This window comes from Pinus tabuliformis, chromosome 9 (assembly GCF_031772625.1).
Source record: "Pinus tabuliformis cultivar Carrire ecotype Pingquan chromosome 9, CPIR1, whole genome shotgun sequence".
NCBI classification, from domain to species: domain Eukaryota; kingdom Viridiplantae; phylum Streptophyta; class Pinopsida; order Pinales; family Pinaceae; genus Pinus; species Pinus tabuliformis.
In genome coordinates this window covers 1,736,217,415-1,736,235,787 of record NC_142307.1, presented here as the reverse complement: position 1 = coordinate 1,736,235,787, position 18,373 = coordinate 1,736,217,415, and positions in this window count along the sequence as shown.

Sequence of the window (18,373 nt, the reverse complement as noted above, 5' to 3'; positions counted from 1 at the left end):
CAATTTTATTACAGCTTGAGTCTTCTACAGGAAGACGCAGATTTTCTACAGGAGGATGCAGATTTTCTACAGGAAGGTGCAGACTCTCTACAGGAAACGCAGCCTTTCTACAGGAAGCTATGTATTTCTACAGGAAACTTCCTGTAGAAGCTCAGAACGGCCCAGAATCCATTTTGTGAGGAGATCTAACGACTAAGGATCGGTTTGGACGCATGCAAGCTATTGTTATCTCCCTTGCACATTGTTGTCACCTCGTCCTGCCATCCTTGTCGACATGCAACGAAGTTACCTGTACCAGCAAAGTAGATTGATGAGTTCTCAAGAAAAAACAAATTTTAAATGAAAAAACGCTGGAGACCTCACACCATATTCATCCCAGTCATCCAGAAGCTCCGGGAGCGTGATCGTGAGGCCAGATCCTTCGTCGTGCAACATGCACCCAAGGAGGAAGAACTGTTACAAGACATCCCGCGGGAGTCCTGTAACAGTTAAGCCCGCTAGAGTGGATACCATTCACAGCGCCGGCCATATGCAACGAAACGCGGGCGCATGCAACCAAAGCATCCAATCCATCGTCGGCAGCCTGTAAACATGGACCTCCGGACCTGTGTAAGTTCGCCAGCAGCAGGTAAATCCACTCATCAGCATCCAATAAACCGAAACATCGCGTGCAGCCGCGCAGGTAAGTGTCTCGACCCTTCCTTCCATCAGATTGCATGAATTTTACTTTGAATTGATTGCAAAGTGTAAAGGTGAATGGGTTGAGCGGCCGTATGGCCATTTGGCCGGCCACGTCGGCCAGTTAATGGTCTAGTTGGATGTTTGGGTGGCGGCCATGACAAAAAGAATGGGCAGCACACACGTGAGAGCAATCCCGTCGGGAAAAAACGAGTTTAACAGAAGAGGCGGCGGCAGATCTGCGGGAATTGATGCGACAGCAAGGGAACTCACAAGCAAATGATGGGATGACGTCGCCCAACGGTCCGGCGGGGACAGCTCACCCCCGCGCCACGGATTCCGCCGATTCAAAAATCTAATCGGCTAGATTGCCCTCATGCATTTATCAACCACCGTTTTGAACTCGAGTGGCTATCCTGATCTTTCTGCAGTTCGATACGCCGAGCCTTTGGCTATGAGAACGCTTGTGAAGCACACCCCGAGCGCAGACCAACTGCAGTCTTTCCCGAAAATCGTGTGCTACTCCTACAGGAACGCTGTTTCTATAGGAACGCAGTTTCTACAGGAAGGCAAGTACCTCACATAAAAAGGTGGCAGATTAAAAAGGTAACCCTGAACTCTTCATGCAACTGGTTTTTAAAGGTGGCAGAATCGTCGTCCACAGTCTGGTCATAGAAAAATGGTGAAATTGTTGTCTGCTGTGCCTATACTGTCATTCTACAGGATGTCAGGGTAATTAAACTGTGTTAAGTTCGTCAGGGATAAGTTTTGTGGATTATGTGCATGACAGAAGCGTAATTCTACGCTCTGTCTCAGTAGACCAAATTTCTTCCACAATCACCACCTCTGGTTAAGGAAACTGTTTTATCATGCCGGGTGGGTTTATTAGACGAGAACCCACTGATTCAACCAAGTTAAGGGAAAACCAGGAGGTGGTGGAGCTCTTCACACGGGTTCGATGGATATCTTTTTGTGACAAATTGCAGGGTTACGACGATGAAGTGGCAGAAGAATTTTTGCAGGCTCTAAGGCCGAAATCCAAGACACTGGCCATAGTGAACTTCAGGGGCCTAAGCCTCAAGCTCACCCTGCAATATATCAGTCGAATTACTGAACTTCCAATAGGTTTGCCATGGGATAAGGAAGAAAGGAAGTTGAGCCAACAGGCTAAGAAAGAATTCTTTCCACCTGAGGAGGAATTCTCGGAGGACAAAAATGGGGTGCGTAGAACCAGTTTGCTGCCACCATGGAATGAAGTTAGCCTACAGATCATGAAGTATATGACCTGTGAAGGCCGTTATAGCATCGTGTACGGGTATCACTTCCGGTTGCTCACTGAATTGAGGCACCGGATTGATCTTCCTGTAGAAAAGAAACTGAGCATCCCTTATTTCCTGCTACAGTCTCTAATTGAATGTGCCACAAAGCTAAAAGAAGGCATACCAGATCAGGTAGCCCACCATGGATTGATCAAACTTCTTGTGGAGGATGCGCTTCATTCATATAAGGTTCCCCTCTCATGGGAAGCATTCAGGAATTTGACAAGAGACGGAGACATAAGGATGCTGACTAAAGAAAGTGGTTCCTCCAGCAGTGAGGAAAAAGAATCAGTGGCCGAGGGAAAGAAGGAAACAGGCTAGAAGACCCCGACCACAATGCAGAAGAAAGAACAAAAGAAGAAGCATGAGAAAAAGGATGACAAAGAAAAAGGTGACACACCCATCTTGTCAGCAAGAGAAAAGAGGTTGCAGAGCAGAACGGACAAAGCTGAGATGGTCCACATCAGCCCAAGTACCTCATCAGCACCCGCAACCAAACCAAAAATCAAAACCCATGTAGCAAAGCAAGCAAAGGTGGTGACACATGTGTCTACAGGAAAGCAGAAACAGGCTTCTACAGGGAGCCCGAAAACAGAGAAAGGGTCTCCTACAGGAAGCCCGAAATTGGTCAAAACAGGGTCTTCTACAGGAAGCCCAAAATTGGTAAAGAAAGGGTCTTCTACAGAAGGCCCGAAAGTGGGTAAAGCAGGGTCTTCTACAGGAAGCCCGAAATCAGAAAGGAAGGGGCCCTCTACAGGGAGCCCTGGGAAAGCAAAACGCAAGAAAGAGAAGGCTGGCATTCTCGAAAAGGAGGCAGCAGCTGCGCTGGCCGCCCTCAGTACACCTCCAAAGCCAAGGGAGAAGAGAGAGAGGGAGATCCCTCTACCTTTTGAAGCTAGGAGAAGTAAGAGAATAAAAACGGGCAAGCCGCAGCCTCCACTCAGCAGCCAAACCATTTTAGGGGGTGTCCCTACTTCACCCAGTGAGAGATCCCCCTCTAAAACATCGGCCACCCCCGAGAGGGGAAGCCCAAAAATAACTACCTGGACATGAAGGATAGGCCAATCGGCTTCCGAAGCCCGGCTCAAGGAAACAGGAAAGAGGGAAGAAGCACCACCCTCGTCACCGCCAGGGGAAGAAGAGGCAGGGCCACCAAGAACAGGAAAGGAAGAGCATGCTCTAGGCCCTAGTTCTCGGCCAAGGACAAGGAGCTGGAGCAAAGTTGCTCAAGGATGAGCAAATATTTTAGCTGGGGGGTGATGATGAGCCCCAATTTTTGGTACAATTTGGGCTCATTTGGCCTACTTACCTTGCTCAACCATTCATCTTTTATCACTTATGCATTCATTTCTTAGTATATTCGTGTTATTTGTAGGAAGAAGGGCATGCATTATATCTATGTGGCTAATACATGATGATTTCAGGTTTTTGGCATTAAAAAGAGCAAAAGACCACGCAAATGGAGACAAGGAGACAGCAAAGGTGACATTGCGGGTTCATAGGGAGGTTGTCCACAGTCTTGATGACCTTCCTCGTGATTTTCACCTTAACTCCGAGCTCCAACAGCTCTCCCCACCGAGCTTAAAGGCAGCCAACGGATTCTACAGGATCAGCAGTTTGACTTTCAGTTGGACAGCCAAGCTCCACGAATGGAGGAAGCCAGCTTGATCTTCATTGTGTATAAATATGAAGGCCGTAGCCTTTGATAGGAGCTTTTTGAACTTTTGAACTAATATTGTAATTTCTGAGCACGAGCTACAGCTCGGTGTTTGTTTTTGTAAGCCAATTTTGGCATGACATTAGACTCTTGATTATGAATAAAGGCAAGCAGATTTGGATCTAATTCTGAGCTTTTAAGGGAGCTATAGCTCTCAGGTTAGGGCGCAACCTGAGAGCAATAGACCTCCTCTTCTTTGTAGTGTTATTTTCTTTTCTTTTCAGCACTTTGTTTCTTTGTTTTGACATGCATTTCAAGAACACAGTCTGTTGATTTGATTTCTTTAATGAGATTGAGTAGGATTAGCTTATAGTTAAATCGCTTTCAGTTGCTTAGATTAGAATAAGAGGATTGTAATTCATTGGAGCTCCAAGAAAAGGTTGATAGTTTCTTCACTGCCATCTCTGTTTAGAGGTCGGGGTGCAGTCTGTACCAACCACCAAAAAACGCAGTTTTTTTACTTTTATGCAAGCTGCAACACAGTCATTTTAATCATAGATCCATCCATGCATTCTGATCTTGAGCCATAATTCTTCATTCCAACTCCATGCACGACTTCTCTTCACGATTTACATTGTTGTTCATTGGTTTAATAGCACAGGTAGCACAGGTTAATGGATTCTCGTTTTTGGTGCAAGACATAAGCAATTTGTTTTATTTACACTGCTCAGTATCATTCCATTTCCTTCTTCTTCTTCTTAACCACACCTAAAGCCACCTACTCGACCTTTGTTCAGCTCGTTTACCTTCCAACTCTTCCATTGCCCACGTAGCTCCATTTTCTTGACCTTTCGTTGCTTCCATCCTTCTATCCACCAACCAACTTCGTGCACTCTTTCTCCATCTTATTTCTCTGCCCCTGAGCCATCACAAGCTCCATATCCATCTTACCTATCCACCCATACCGCTCCATCACTTCACCATCACCCAAAACTCCCACGGTAGAACATCCTGTAGAAGTTAGCAGACTTCCTGTAGAATTCCTGAGTTTCCTGTAGGATCCCCTGCAGACATCCTGTAGAAGCCCGCAAACTCGGTTTCCGAGCACCTGAACGTTGTGGACTTTTGTGGACTGATGCCAAGGATCCCCTGGGACCTCTCCTAGCCCTCCTGACCTTTCCCAAGCTTTCTCTCCCTTCGCACCACCTCTGCACAGCCAAACCCTAATAAGAAACAAAACCATAATCACTCCAACCACTTAAGAAAAAATACAAAAACAATGTTCTTTTCAGTGGAAGTAGTTTAAGTTCATGCATTTCATATCACTAGCAGTAATGGCATCATTCTTAGACACTTTCACTCCCACCATTGCATCATAGAGATTAAGCTAGTCAGATTAGGGTTTACTAGGGTTTACATGTTTTGGTTGGCTTTCAGTTCATTTTTGCAAAGTAGATTAATTTCCTTTGAGATAGCCTTCGTCCATCATTTAGAAAGCTTCTTCTGAGAGCATATAGAAGTTGGCTTGAGCCCTAGCGGACTTGTGCCAGCTGACCAAGTGACAGCTGCGACAAGAGCTAGTACTTGTGCATACAGCACCGTCGCTTCCAAGTTTGTACGAACTACTGGGTTGATAAAATTAGAGATAGGAAGCCCCAGGAGTTGTAGCATTATTGCTACAATACTGGAGCCCACCACTTACCAGAATCCCCGACAGGAGAATCTTCTGCCGAAGTTTCCGCTGATATTCACGCTGTAGAGTCATCTACGGCTAAATCAAAATCCGGTGGGAAAAAGAAAGGTAAGAAGAAGAATAAAGCAGAAAAAGCTCCAAAAGAGAAAACTGAAAAGTCGGAAACCAATGACGAAAAGCACAAACCTCGATATCCTTGTCTTATTTGTGAAGAGGATCATTTTACAAGAGATTGCCCTCATCGGGCCGAGGTTGTGAAAATCGTCAAAGGTTCCCCAATTCCTGCTGTTTTGAAAGATCCATTTCCAATGCAGGAGATTAAGATGATAGGTTCTTCCTCGAGTGCCACTGAAGAACCCATATTAATGATGTCTCATGTAAGGATTGCGGCTCGATCGCAAGATTATGGTAGTAAAAGTCATGTTGATGGCAAAGAAGCAGAATCTTCTCATTCTAATCCATCAACCTCAGCTCCCGGTTTCGATCCACTATAGATCGAGAAGCCTAACCCGGACTTAGTAATCAAACCGCCCGCCAAGGGTGTACTTCGAAGGTCTGCTTTCAATCCACATGCGAGAGCGGCCCAGAATTACAACATTGTTGACGATTTAGCTGTTTCACCCTCAGCAATGTCGGCTTTGGAAGTGCTGCAATCATGCCCAACACAACGTAAATTACTTTTGTTGGCTATAGGAGCTGTTGATGTTCAGGACCCGAACCTAATAATCTTTGATCTAGAAAATAGTACACCACGTTTACCTCTTCAAATGGCTTTCCAGATCCCAGTGATAGTCAAAAACAGGCCTATTCATCGGACTGTAATTGATGAGGGAGCTTCCACTTGTATTATGTTGATACAGTGCTGGAGATCGCTTGGTTCTCCTTCACTAAATCAATCCCCGACCATTCTTAAGGCCTTTGATGGCCGTGGGTTCCATCCGTTTGGCATTCTACAGGATTTGCCTATAGGGGTTGAAGGAAAAACCGTTAGTCTGGATGTGGAGGTGGTTGATGCTCCTCTAGACTACAACCTTCTCTTGGGTCGAAGTTGGTCTTACGCTATGACAGCGGTTGTTTCATCCGTCTTCAGAGTAATAAAGTTTCCACATAATGGCAAGATCGTAACCATACACCAGCTGGCTTACTTTTCATCCAACCCAGCCTCTTCAGAGAGTATCCAGCATGTCGGTAAAACGACTATCCCTTATAAGGATGTTGGAGTAGGATTAGTTAAAGATGCCGGTTTACTGGGAACTTTTCCTTTTCCTCCAATCAACGCCTTGTCTTCATCTGCATCTATTCATATGATTACTTCAAACACCATTGTTTATGACGATCCTTGGATCGTTCCTTCTGAATCTGAGATAGACTCATTTGGTGATGCAATGCCTTTGAGTCCATATGAAATTGCCTATGAAGCCGTGCAGTCTTTTACCGACCTGAGTTCAACCAAAATCGACCAAATGAATGTGGTCTGTGAGGAATCACTTTTCACGTCAACCTCGGAGTTAATAGCGTTTCCCGAAGTTGTGTCATCTGACGAACAACTTTGTGAAGTCTTGTGTGTAGACGACTTACCATGGGAAGATCTCCATCATAGATCTTCGTTTTTACCTAAGGATGATCGTTTTGAAAACGGTTTCTCATCAATCTTTACAGCTGAATATGTCAAAGAAGCTCAGAGTCTAATGAAACATCCTAATTCAGAGCTGAATTTGGGAAACATTTCTTGCACTATTCCCATTGACATTTCAGTCAAGCCCGGAATTCTTGAGCACATTCATATAGGTGTCTCGTGTTCAGATGATGAAATTCAGACATACAAGGCCCTATTTCAAGAATTCCACGACGTGTTTGCCTGGTCCTATGAGGAAATGCCAGGAATTGATCCCGCAATTGTTGTCCATGAGATCAAGACTTACCCGGACGCTAAACCCGTCCGGCAACGTTTGCGTCAGATTCACCCACGAAAAGTGGCTGCAATTAAAGCAGAAGTTGAGAAGCTGCTGAAAGCAGGTTTCATTTATCCGATCCCGTTAACAGATTGGGTATCGAATATTGCTCTAGTTAACAAAAAACAGGGAACAATAAGAATATGTATCGACTATAGGGATATTAATCGTGCTTGTCCCAAGGACAACTACCCAACACCCTATATCGATCAAATAATTGATGATTGTGCCGGCAGTGAAATATTTTCCTTTATGGACGGTTTTTACGGTTACAACCAAATCAATATTCTACCTGCCGATCAACCAAAAACGGCTTTCATTTGTCCATGGGGGACATTTTCTTATTGCAAATTACCTTTTGGGCTTAAGAATGCCGGAGCCACTTTTCCAAGGGAGATGTCTTATGCATTTCATGACATCAAACATATTGTGCAACCGTATCTCGATCATTTGCCCGCTCACTCATTACATCGAGCTGATCACCTTGTCCATTTACGGGCAATCTTCATGAGGTGTAGGCATTATCGGATTCGGTTGAACCCACACAAATGTGTCTTCTGTATAGAAGTGGGACAAATGTTGGGATTTGTAGTTTCAAAAGCCGGCATCCGCATCGATCCCTCGAAGGTAGAAGCTATCATCAAATTTCCTCCTCCTTCGAGTCTTTGCCAACTCCAAAGTTTGCAGGGGAAAGAAAACTTTTTGCGCCGATTCATTCCTAACTATGCCGAGATTACAAAGGGTTTCACCCGGTTGTTGAAACAGAACGCTCAATTCTCTTGGGATGAGATAGCTCAAAAATCTTTTGATGCACTCAAGCACGCGTTAACCCATGCACCGTTGCTGCATCCTCCCAACTACAACCAAGATTACTTTTTGTACCTCGCCGCTGCTCATTCCACCATTGGAATGGTCTTAGTACAGGAAGACGAATTCGGAATGGAACATGTGATATATTACCTTAGTCGGACCTTAAATCCAACTGAGCTCAAATATTCACATGTGGAGAAATTGGCATTGGCAGCCGTTCAAGCTGTCCAACATTTTCGTCACTACATTCTACTCCGTAAAACTACAGTTATTTTGGATTGCAACCCTATGATCTACATTTTGACTAAACAATTGCTAGGGGGCAAGTACTCTAAATGGATCCTTATCCTGCAAGAGTTCGACTTGGAGTTTGAGAAATCTAAGTCTAAGAAATCCTTAGTTTTTGCAGAGTTAATGTGTGACTTCCCGCGTGCTGACACAGAAACTGTGGCAGAGGAACCCATTGCGGACGAATCTTTATTTCTCATCAGCACTTTAGATCCATGGTATGGGGATATAATCATCTATCTCTAGACCCAATCCTTTCAACCCGAAGTTTCAAAGTCGGAACGTCGGAAAATTCGATTCCTGTCCCAACAGTACAAAATTATTGGAGATACTCTTTATCGTCGTGGGGCGGACTTGGTTTTTCGCCGTTGCTTAACCAACGAGGAAGCTGAAAGGGTTCTGAATGACTATCACTCTGGAGTGTGTGGCAGTCATATGTCTGGGTATGCCACAGCCTAAAAGATATTGCGCGCTGGCTACTTCTGGCCGTCCTTGTTTAAAGACTATATTATTGCAGTCCGGAAATGCCACAACTGTCAAGTGTTTGATCGCAAGATGCGCGCTCCACCTGCTCCTCTCCACCCTATAATTTTCGTTGGTCCTTTTGCCAAATGGGGTATCGAATTTATTACATGTAACCCTCACTCGGCCGGGGGGCATGCGTGTATCATCCTTGCGGTTAATTATTTTACTAAGTGGGCCGAGGCGATGCCTACATTCGAGGCAGACAGCAAGACAGCTGCAATTTTCGTATTCAATCACATTATTGCTAGGTTTGGTGTCCCACAAGCGATAATCACTGACCATGGGCGCCATTTTCAAAACGTTATGATGACAGAACTTACAGGCCAGCTTGGTTTGCGTCACGATAGCTCAACTCCTTATTATCCACAAGCGAATAGTCTGGTTGAGTCCATCAACAAAGTTTTAGTTATCATGATCCGACAAATCATTGGTATTCATCGGTCGAATTGGCACAACATGTTATTTTCCGCGCTTTGGGCGTACCAAACCTCAGTGAAAACATCAACAGGGTTCACTCCTTTCCAACTAGTTTATGGTTTGGAAGTTGTGCTGCCCATTGAATGCGAAATCCCGTCACTTCAAATGGCTGTCGAATTACTTCCAGCTACTTCCGAAGAGGAGAAGCGTTTATTATACTTAGCTCAATTAGATGAGACTCGACATGATGCTGCATTAGCGATCGGGACTCATGCAAAATGTATGAAAGCTCAGTATGATCGAAATGTGACCCCTCGAAATTTTTCGAAAGGAGACCTAGTGCTATTATATGATCAAGCTAACGATAAATTAGGTGCTGGAAAATTCGTTCCTATGTGGCATGGGCCCTACATTGTCAAGCGAAAGCTAGCAAAAGGGGCATATGAGCTGGTAGATTTTGACGGGGACTCTTTGGGTAAACCCAGAAATGGACTTTACCTAAAGAGGTATTATGCTTAAATGATGGGTATGGAGATTTTAGTTAGGTTAGGTTTTTCTTTCTAGCTGGTGTGTTTGTTAGTTTAGACAGTGTGCTTAGCTTAGAAAGTGTGTTTTTCGTCATTATTCTACTTATCTTGGTTTTACACTTGATGTTTGCAGATGTCGATGCCTCTCCAAACATACACTGGATTTGCTGATGGTGCTTGTCGTAGTACACAGAATATCTCTTCCGCGGCTTCGGTTATTTATTCGCCCTCTGACGAGTTAGTTTCTATGCATGGGGTGAGCCTAGGTCAAACAACAAACAACATTGCAAAATAGAGTGAACTCGTTGTATTACAGCTTAATAGAGTGTATGCCATTAGAAATCCAGTGTTATTAAGGTCATTTTTGAGAGTGCGTCTCTTGGAACGTGAATTTGATTACTTTGAATATCATCATATTCCAAGGTCTTTAAATACATTAGCAGATGCAATTGCTTCTCGAATGTTAAACAGACATTTGCGATAATCATACATGTAAATTTAAAAACATTTAATCATACATGTTTAACAAGATAAGCCGGTAATAATGATATATATAGATATGAGTGTGTCCAAAAATACATCGTCTTCGATCATAGGTTGAAAAACACCTTATGATCGGCAAAAATGATAAGTACAAAAAACCAAAATGTCACATGTGTCTACAAAAACGACCATCCAATCACTGGTGATGCTCTCTATACGACACCACTGCACGCGCCACCCTACACAAGAACCTCCTAAAAGGTCCTGGGACTGCGACTACATAGCGCTGAAGCCTGATAGGAATATCATCTATAGTAGTCTTTGGTATGTCTGCCGTAAGACGCTCTAGGTCTTGTTCCAACTCAGCTAGGGTCTCTGTGGCCTCGTCTCGTGGGACCGGTGCCACTGCAACTGGTTGTCTCCTCTCGAAAGGCCGGAGATTGGCTGGACAACGTGGGCCTACATCTGCATTTTGAAAATTATTACTGTCAGTTTTGAGACGATATAAAAAACAAAAAAAATAGATAATTTAAAAACTTATGAAAAATGAAGTACTTGTGTCATCCCATTGTTCTCCCGGTGGAAGAACCATGTCTGGATCTCCACGAAAATCAACTCCAGCATAAGGAAAATCCTGTATCGAAAAGATCTGGTCCTCCAACTAGTGAAAATACTCCGATCTAAATCGGACAACCTCCATGCCCTAGTCAAGATGACGCGCCATAACCGCAACCCATCGCATCAATTTGGGCTCTCGGGGAAGCCCAGCCTCAACAGTGAGATGCTGTGGGATCAGCATCGGAACCCTCTCTAAAGAAAAACTCACAACTAAAACCCCATAACCAAAGGTCTTCAGCTGTCCATTTTTGGTTTTAGTCAGTTGGCTTTTTACGTTAGCCAACACAACATCACACCAGTTGAAAATGGTGCCCCGATAGCAATCAATCGCCATCCGCATATGGGATCCAGTGGCAATATGTAAAGAGGCAGCCCCGCAAAGTCTGGTAACCGTGAAAGCAATGACCATAAGTTCAGGGCGGGATATAGTTTTGATCTCTATCCCCTTCTCCTGGTTCTGCGTGTTGCACCACTCTAGTCGGAGACTAGCAATGGACTGGCCACCCGGCCTAGTCCCGAACAGAGTCAATTGTTCACCCCTCTTGGGAAAACCAGTGAGAAAGTAAATATCTGAGAGCTCTATCTCGAGCTGGTGCCCTCCAATGTAAAAGCACTGGTCCTGGACGTTCCATCTCTCTACCAGCCACTCTAGAAAGCACACCTGGGCCCTCATGCCAGGTATGGCCTAGTATTTGTAGAGGCCGCATGCCTTTAAAGCATCAATGGATGGTTGATGATTAATGGCGGCCAAATCAACATCTTCGTGCTCTCTCTCGCGCCAATCAAGCATGGTGGGCAATCTACACACCAAAAAACATCTGTTAGAGTCAATCAAATAAAAAGGTTTTGGTCCATTTTGAAGAAATTGGGGTTTAAAAATTCGTTTTGCGGGGTACGCACCCCGCCTTTAGGAACAGGGTGTGCGTACGCAGGTTCCCTTAAGGCAAGGTGCGTACGCGCGGCATTTTCCCAACTGAGAAAATGTCGGGGTACGCGGGTCACCAGTGGAGCACCTGCGTACCTCGAAAAGCGGACCTTGAAACCCGAAACCTCCAAAAAATGAAACTAGGGCCTAAAAACAAATTCTAAATGGATGGAAATGAAGAGGAGGATGTTGTAGAATACCTGATGAGACGACGTTCGATTTCGACGGTCGGATTCTCCACAATGTCCACGGGAAGTTTCTTGCCAAAAGCCCTTTTTATAGGTTTTTTGGGTAAATAAATGCTAAATTTGTTTATTTTTCACCATGGAAAGGTATTTTTCAAAGAATTTTTATCTATCTTTAAACAGGTATGAGTAATGTGTTGGTTTTTGTGCAGGATAAAAGGGTTTTCAGGGAAAATTGTCATTTTTCACAAACAAAAACATCAGAGTCATCTTTTAAGCCCTTTTCTGACTCCTAAAACATGAAAAGATTGCCGAGCGTTTCTTTTACACTCGTTAAAACGGAATTAAAAGACGGTCCCCTTATAGCCCTTTTCTGACCATAAAAACAGGAAAAGATTGCCAGATTTTTGTCGTTTCAAATTCGATACTGGAAATAAAACGATGTGTCCTTGATCGCTTTTTACTTTTCAGGTCAAAGACACTAACTATGAAAGTACTCCTTGGTCATAAAAGATCAAGCGGTTCTCTCAAGTATTATTTTATACTTTTTTGGGCTTGGGAGACACAAATTTACGAAAGAGTTCAACCCTGGAGTCTTCTTAAGTTTTTCAGACTCTCTAAAATTGAAAAACGCCGAGTTTCTCCTATACTGGACTCGTTAAAATTTCACAGTAAAGGACCTGTTCGATTACAAACAGGAACGGACCACTCCTTCTTAGGGTTCGAATCTAAACTAAGTTGGACTCATCTGAAGGATGAGCTTATAATCAAGCATTTGTTATCCTCCTCAAGCTTGTTAAAAAATAAAGAGGTACTTGCCAGAAATGGTGGGGAAAAGAGAGAAAAATGAGCCTATTTTTTATCCTTTGTCTCAGAAGAAACCTTATCACCACTCTTGAACATGACACTTTTCATTCACCTAGGTTGGGAAATCCTTTGCCTAACAGTTTGATCAAACCACATTGAAAATCTTCAACCGGTTCCGGGTATTAACTTTGGGTCAATTTTCACCAAGCCATCTGTCGTGTCGTTATGTGTTCAAGAGGTCACTGCAAATAAACCATTCATCTGCAAAATGCCCGTCATCCATCTCGACCATCCCTGAGTCAGTCCTTACAGCTACATTTCTTCAACTTGATCTATGATTTCGTGTTGTGGGCTTGCCTACAACGGGTCGCTTTCTATCGACATCAGCACATTATCTAGAAATATGACCTAGAAATCGTCAGTACCTTGAAATCTGCATGCATCAATGGCAGGTTTCTCGCCTTTGACGACAGTTTACATCATTGACTTTCGATCGAAGGATTCCGTGAAATGTTCAACATCAACTCATTCATTCACATCTCATGGATTGTACTGGGTACTTTGAGAACCATTGACATCACTGGTGGTCTCTCTCACACTTGTTAACAGTTTACATCATCGACTGGTAATCAAGTGGTTTCTACCATGTTCGACATCAACTCATTTATTCGCATGGATAGAATCGTACTATTTCGGGTAGTAGAAATGAAGAACCTGGATCTAGTTTCCACCATCCAGGCTGCGAGGAGTTTTGTATTCATTATACAGTAGACTAATCATAAACAGATGGCTGCGTCCATACTGTGTCTACAAGAGTCTATGATTATGATGTATTGCAAAATCATTCCTATATCAAAGCAGTAGTTAGTTTGTTCGTTAAAGTTTTCAATCTGAGTATGGGAATGCCTACCTCAGCGATGATATGATCTTATATATGTATTTTGTGTTGAATATTTGCAGGTTCCGACTGGGCTCTCCACAAGATAATCCTTGAAATGATAAAGTACTTCACCCTTCCTAGATGATATGAAACCCTAATCTACTACAGGCTTCGCACTTTAGGGGGCAATCTGTTACACTAAAATTTGTCACCATGACTATTTGCAGTTAGTATGGCTCCATCAACTGTCATACTATCCTCCTTGGCAAGTCTTATACCTCTGCTCCTCATGTCAAACTCCAAGAAAGAGAGAAAGTCTTTAAAAAATCTGTATAACTCTGGGTACGCAGTTTCTCTTAGCCTTACCTGCGTGTACGCACCTCAAGTTCACATTCCCTGCATACTTGTACGCTCTGTCTATAAAGGGGTGGGTGCGTACCCCTGTAAAGGTCAAAAGGCGCGAGTTTTACTTCAAAAACGTTACTTGTGGTCGATTCTAGAGCATTCTAGAAGTTTGTTTGACGTGTATTGAGCGCCTCCAGATGGTTCATGTATCCCTATGAAAGAGGAACTTATCCCATCAAGAGGGGAGCTATCCCATTCAAAGAGGGGCTTATCCCATTGATGGTGGACCTGATTAACTTCCTCCAAAGCATTATAAATACAGGCATTGGGCCAGAGGGAGGGGAGGTTGAAAGTTGAACATTCCTAAGGGTAGATGCTGCTGGAATTAGGACTCCCTTATAGAGCTTGAGAGGAGAGATTCCCATCCATTCTTAGCTTCATTTGGAAGTGGGTGAGCTAATCAAAGTAAAGGAGAATTCTTGCTGGACCCTAGGAGGGACCTGCACAACACCAAGGCACTGGTTGTAATGGTTTCTTTTGTTTCCACTTAATACAATTAAGCTCATTTTTCTCAAAAATTTGTTATACATAATTTGTTTCATATACTCCTTGGTCTTTATGATGAATATGTTTTATTTTATGAGTTATTCAGGTGCTATGTAATCGTTTGCTTGTTAGTGAATGCAGGTTTCGAAGAGAAGGAGGAGCTCATCTGGATCGGCGAGGCTGGACTGCTACAAAGCGTTGGACTAAAGGTATGTTATAAACACCTGATTGCTTGTATTCTAAACACATATTTAGGGAAAGGTAGTGTTTAATTGTCTTGTTTGTCACTAGAAAGCCTTAGCTTCTAGGGAGGTCGGTTTTGTCCGCAAAATTGACTCTTTCTGCATGACACATCACGTGGTAAAAATAACTTCACGGACTCTATGTGCTCCACTCCTTAAAATGCAGAGTCTTTGACCAAAAATGGACCAAGTTGGGTTGCGCCCAATAGGCCCCCAACACTCACATGTGGCTCGTCTTGAGCCACTCAGCTACAATGCCCTTGACCTTAACTGCAATACCATTGTAGACTACATTTTACTACTAGAGTGTTTGTACCACTTGTTTCTCCTCTCAGTGCACCTCCTCCAACAATGCCTCTATAGTTAGACCAACAGCCTTTTGTAATACTTCTTTCTCCCTTTCCCTTAACTTATTGAGCCTTTCATCCACTACCTGTGAAAGTTAGAGGGCCTCATCCTACCACAATTGAGTCCTCTCTTGCAAGATTTTATCCTTCCTCCGAAGATCTTCTATTTGTTTTTGGAGGTTCTTTCCTTCAGTAATGTTGGAAACCCTCTGTGAGACTGGTAAGGTCTTCACAGTTTCCAGTATCTCTTCCCACCACTTATGCTTCTCATGTAGCTCCTTCTCAATCTTCTCAATGTTTGGATCCTCCTATAGTGAGGTCCAAATTTTCATAGTTTCATCCAACAACTTTCCACATTCCACCACTATGTCGGAGATGCCTTTCAAAACTGATTTTAAGTCCTTATCCCTCTGCTCCCATACTTCTGGTGGCATGGTGGGTTGCAATTTTATTTACAGCTCATAAATATGCACTTCATAGTCAAATTTCATCTTTGTGAGCATATTCTTTCATTCCTTTATCGCGAGGGTCAGCTTCGTGACCTTCTCCCCTGGTAGCTCCTCTTCACAAACCTTCATGTCCAGAACTGTGTTACAAGTGTCTGCAATGGATTTTTCCAATTGTTGTTGTTGTTTCCATAACTCATCTCTTTGCTTAGCCAACTATTCCAGCTCCTTTTTTAGCGAAGCTTTCTCCTTTTCCACCTGACTGGTTAACAACAAAGCTCATTGTTCCTGCTCCTGTAATTTAGTCATTATACTCTGGTGGAATTCATGCAGTACCTGAATCGACAATGTGGAAATGTTCATGTTGACGCTGATCTAGGATTTACCTCATTCCATATCCTTTGGTGTGTCAAACTGTAGTGCTCCAGCTGGCACCCTCAAAATCTTAATGTTGAATGTTGTCTCTATTCGTTTCTCTACCTGCAGTGGTTGAGTTGTCTACTCTAGTTGTCTCGTTCTCTATTGTAGTGCTTTCAAATTTGTGATGCCCTACTGAACCTCAATCAAGATCGCTCTATAGTGATCATCAATTTTGTCCCAAGTTTCTGTTGTTACCTCCTGGGCCTTTTCCCCGATCTCATCGATGTCCCCATCAATGACGACAAGTGGTATAGTGCCCCTGGATTTTTCCGTCTTCTACTTTTTCCTCATGCTCGGTGTGGTTGTGGTAGGTACCCTCTTTTTAATGATGAATGGTGACTCCTCTAATACTCCTTCATTTTTGAGGGGTTGTTGAGTACCATGTTCATGTTCTGGCTTTGTCTCTTCCGCGCCTTGTTCTTTTTTTGTATCCTTTCTACTCGGACCTACATCTTGTGGAGTACCCTTCTCTGTTCCAACATCTTTGCTGGGTGGAGTCATCCACTCTGCTGACCAATGTTGTAATACTTTAAGTCATCCAAGGTTGCTAAATATGGCAATGGGTTTCATGTTATTGTTGGGTCCTTCCTTTCCTTCACATAGACTTGATGGAAGTCTACTTTAAAGTCTGCGATGTTGCGGTATTTCCTATACAGACTAGGTGATAGCCTTGGGTGTTGATTCATCACCATGTGTAAATCCATCGATAGTATTACAAAAAATCCTAATTTCCATCACATGCAATGACTCCCTAGTACACCAAAGAGAGGAATACTTCATTTCTTCGCAAACATCTACTTCGATAGGAGTAAATTGCAAGTCCTCTGGCTCCTTCCATGCAATTAGCACAATGATGATGATTAACCACGCATAATGAAATGTCTTCCCTTCCTCCTACACTTCCCTGCAATCTTCCAAAAACTCCTTGCACAAATAGGTGGCCCAGTTAAACTAGACCTTGGCATTGCATTACGTATGTAAAGAAACCACAGTTATGGGGACCTCATTTTCCCTACACTTCTACATCATCTTGCCTTCCAAGATGTGTGCGGCGAAGTGCACCCCTTGGTCACTGATAGAGTTGATATCACATCAGCATGAATTTCTAACAATTTTGAACTACTCCTTCATCGTCTATGTCATCGCCTTGTCTTGATTCTTTCCCACAAACTCTTCTACAGGATCTTTTCCTTGGTGAGGCAGTCCTGTAATCCTTCTGATCAAAATTTTGTTGATCAGAATCCTCATCCCTAGCCAGAGGCATCCATCATGTACTAATGTGAGAATTTTTCGCACACAGGATGTATTGGATGTGCTTCTACCAAAGTGTGGCACAAGTATCATATTTAACAGGTCTTCTCTCTACAATCTTGCAGCTTACTGGTGCGGATCTAACCTTGTAACTCCACTTTATGGGTAACATACCTACTACAGATATCCGCTCAGCTCAAATTGTGGGTATTTTCTCTGATCATTGAAATCCCAATCCTCCATCTTCAGCTGTGGGATCTTCCCCAACACTTCATCATCAAACGACACTTCCTCTAGTAGCAATGGAGTGAACATGCCAAAATTCACATATTTTAGGTCCTTGACCGACTTAGAACTCGGTTTTCTAGGTGTCATGTAAGGTGGGAGTAAAGAGGGAATTTTTTAGCCCTCTATCTCCATCTGGTGCACCTCAGCCTCTTGCTCACTGTCATGAATCTCCTATGGTTTCTTTTGTTGGATTGGTTTCTTCCCCTTCTATGCAGGTTTCTTCCCCTTGTCTTCCTTGTTCTTCGTTTGCACTTCCTTTTGTGTCTTCTTCCTCGGGGTTGTTCTTACTTCTACCCCAAAGACCTCAGCTAGCCTATTTTCTTGTTTCTTCTATGGTTGAGATTTTGTGGGTACCTACTTTCGTGGCAACCTCATGTGCCTCGGGGACATGGGTACATTCATTGCTGTGATTTGACCACCCTGGGCTTCCATGACTCCTGCGAACCCTTTCTCTTCAAATGCTCTAGCAAGTTCTTCAAATCTTCTCTTAGACATGCAATAGCTTAATTCTCTCACACTTAGTTGCAAGTTCTAAAACTGAATTCTCTAGACAACAAAGTGTAGAATGTGGTGCAGGATATGGCTTTTATAATGAATTTGAATTCCAGACTTCATGATTGGCTAAGATATTGCTTATTTAATGTAGGTATGGTGCTAGATTTGGCCAATTGAGCTTCATAAATGTGTTTATCCCGCGCCCTTTAACGGAAAATTACTTTTAACA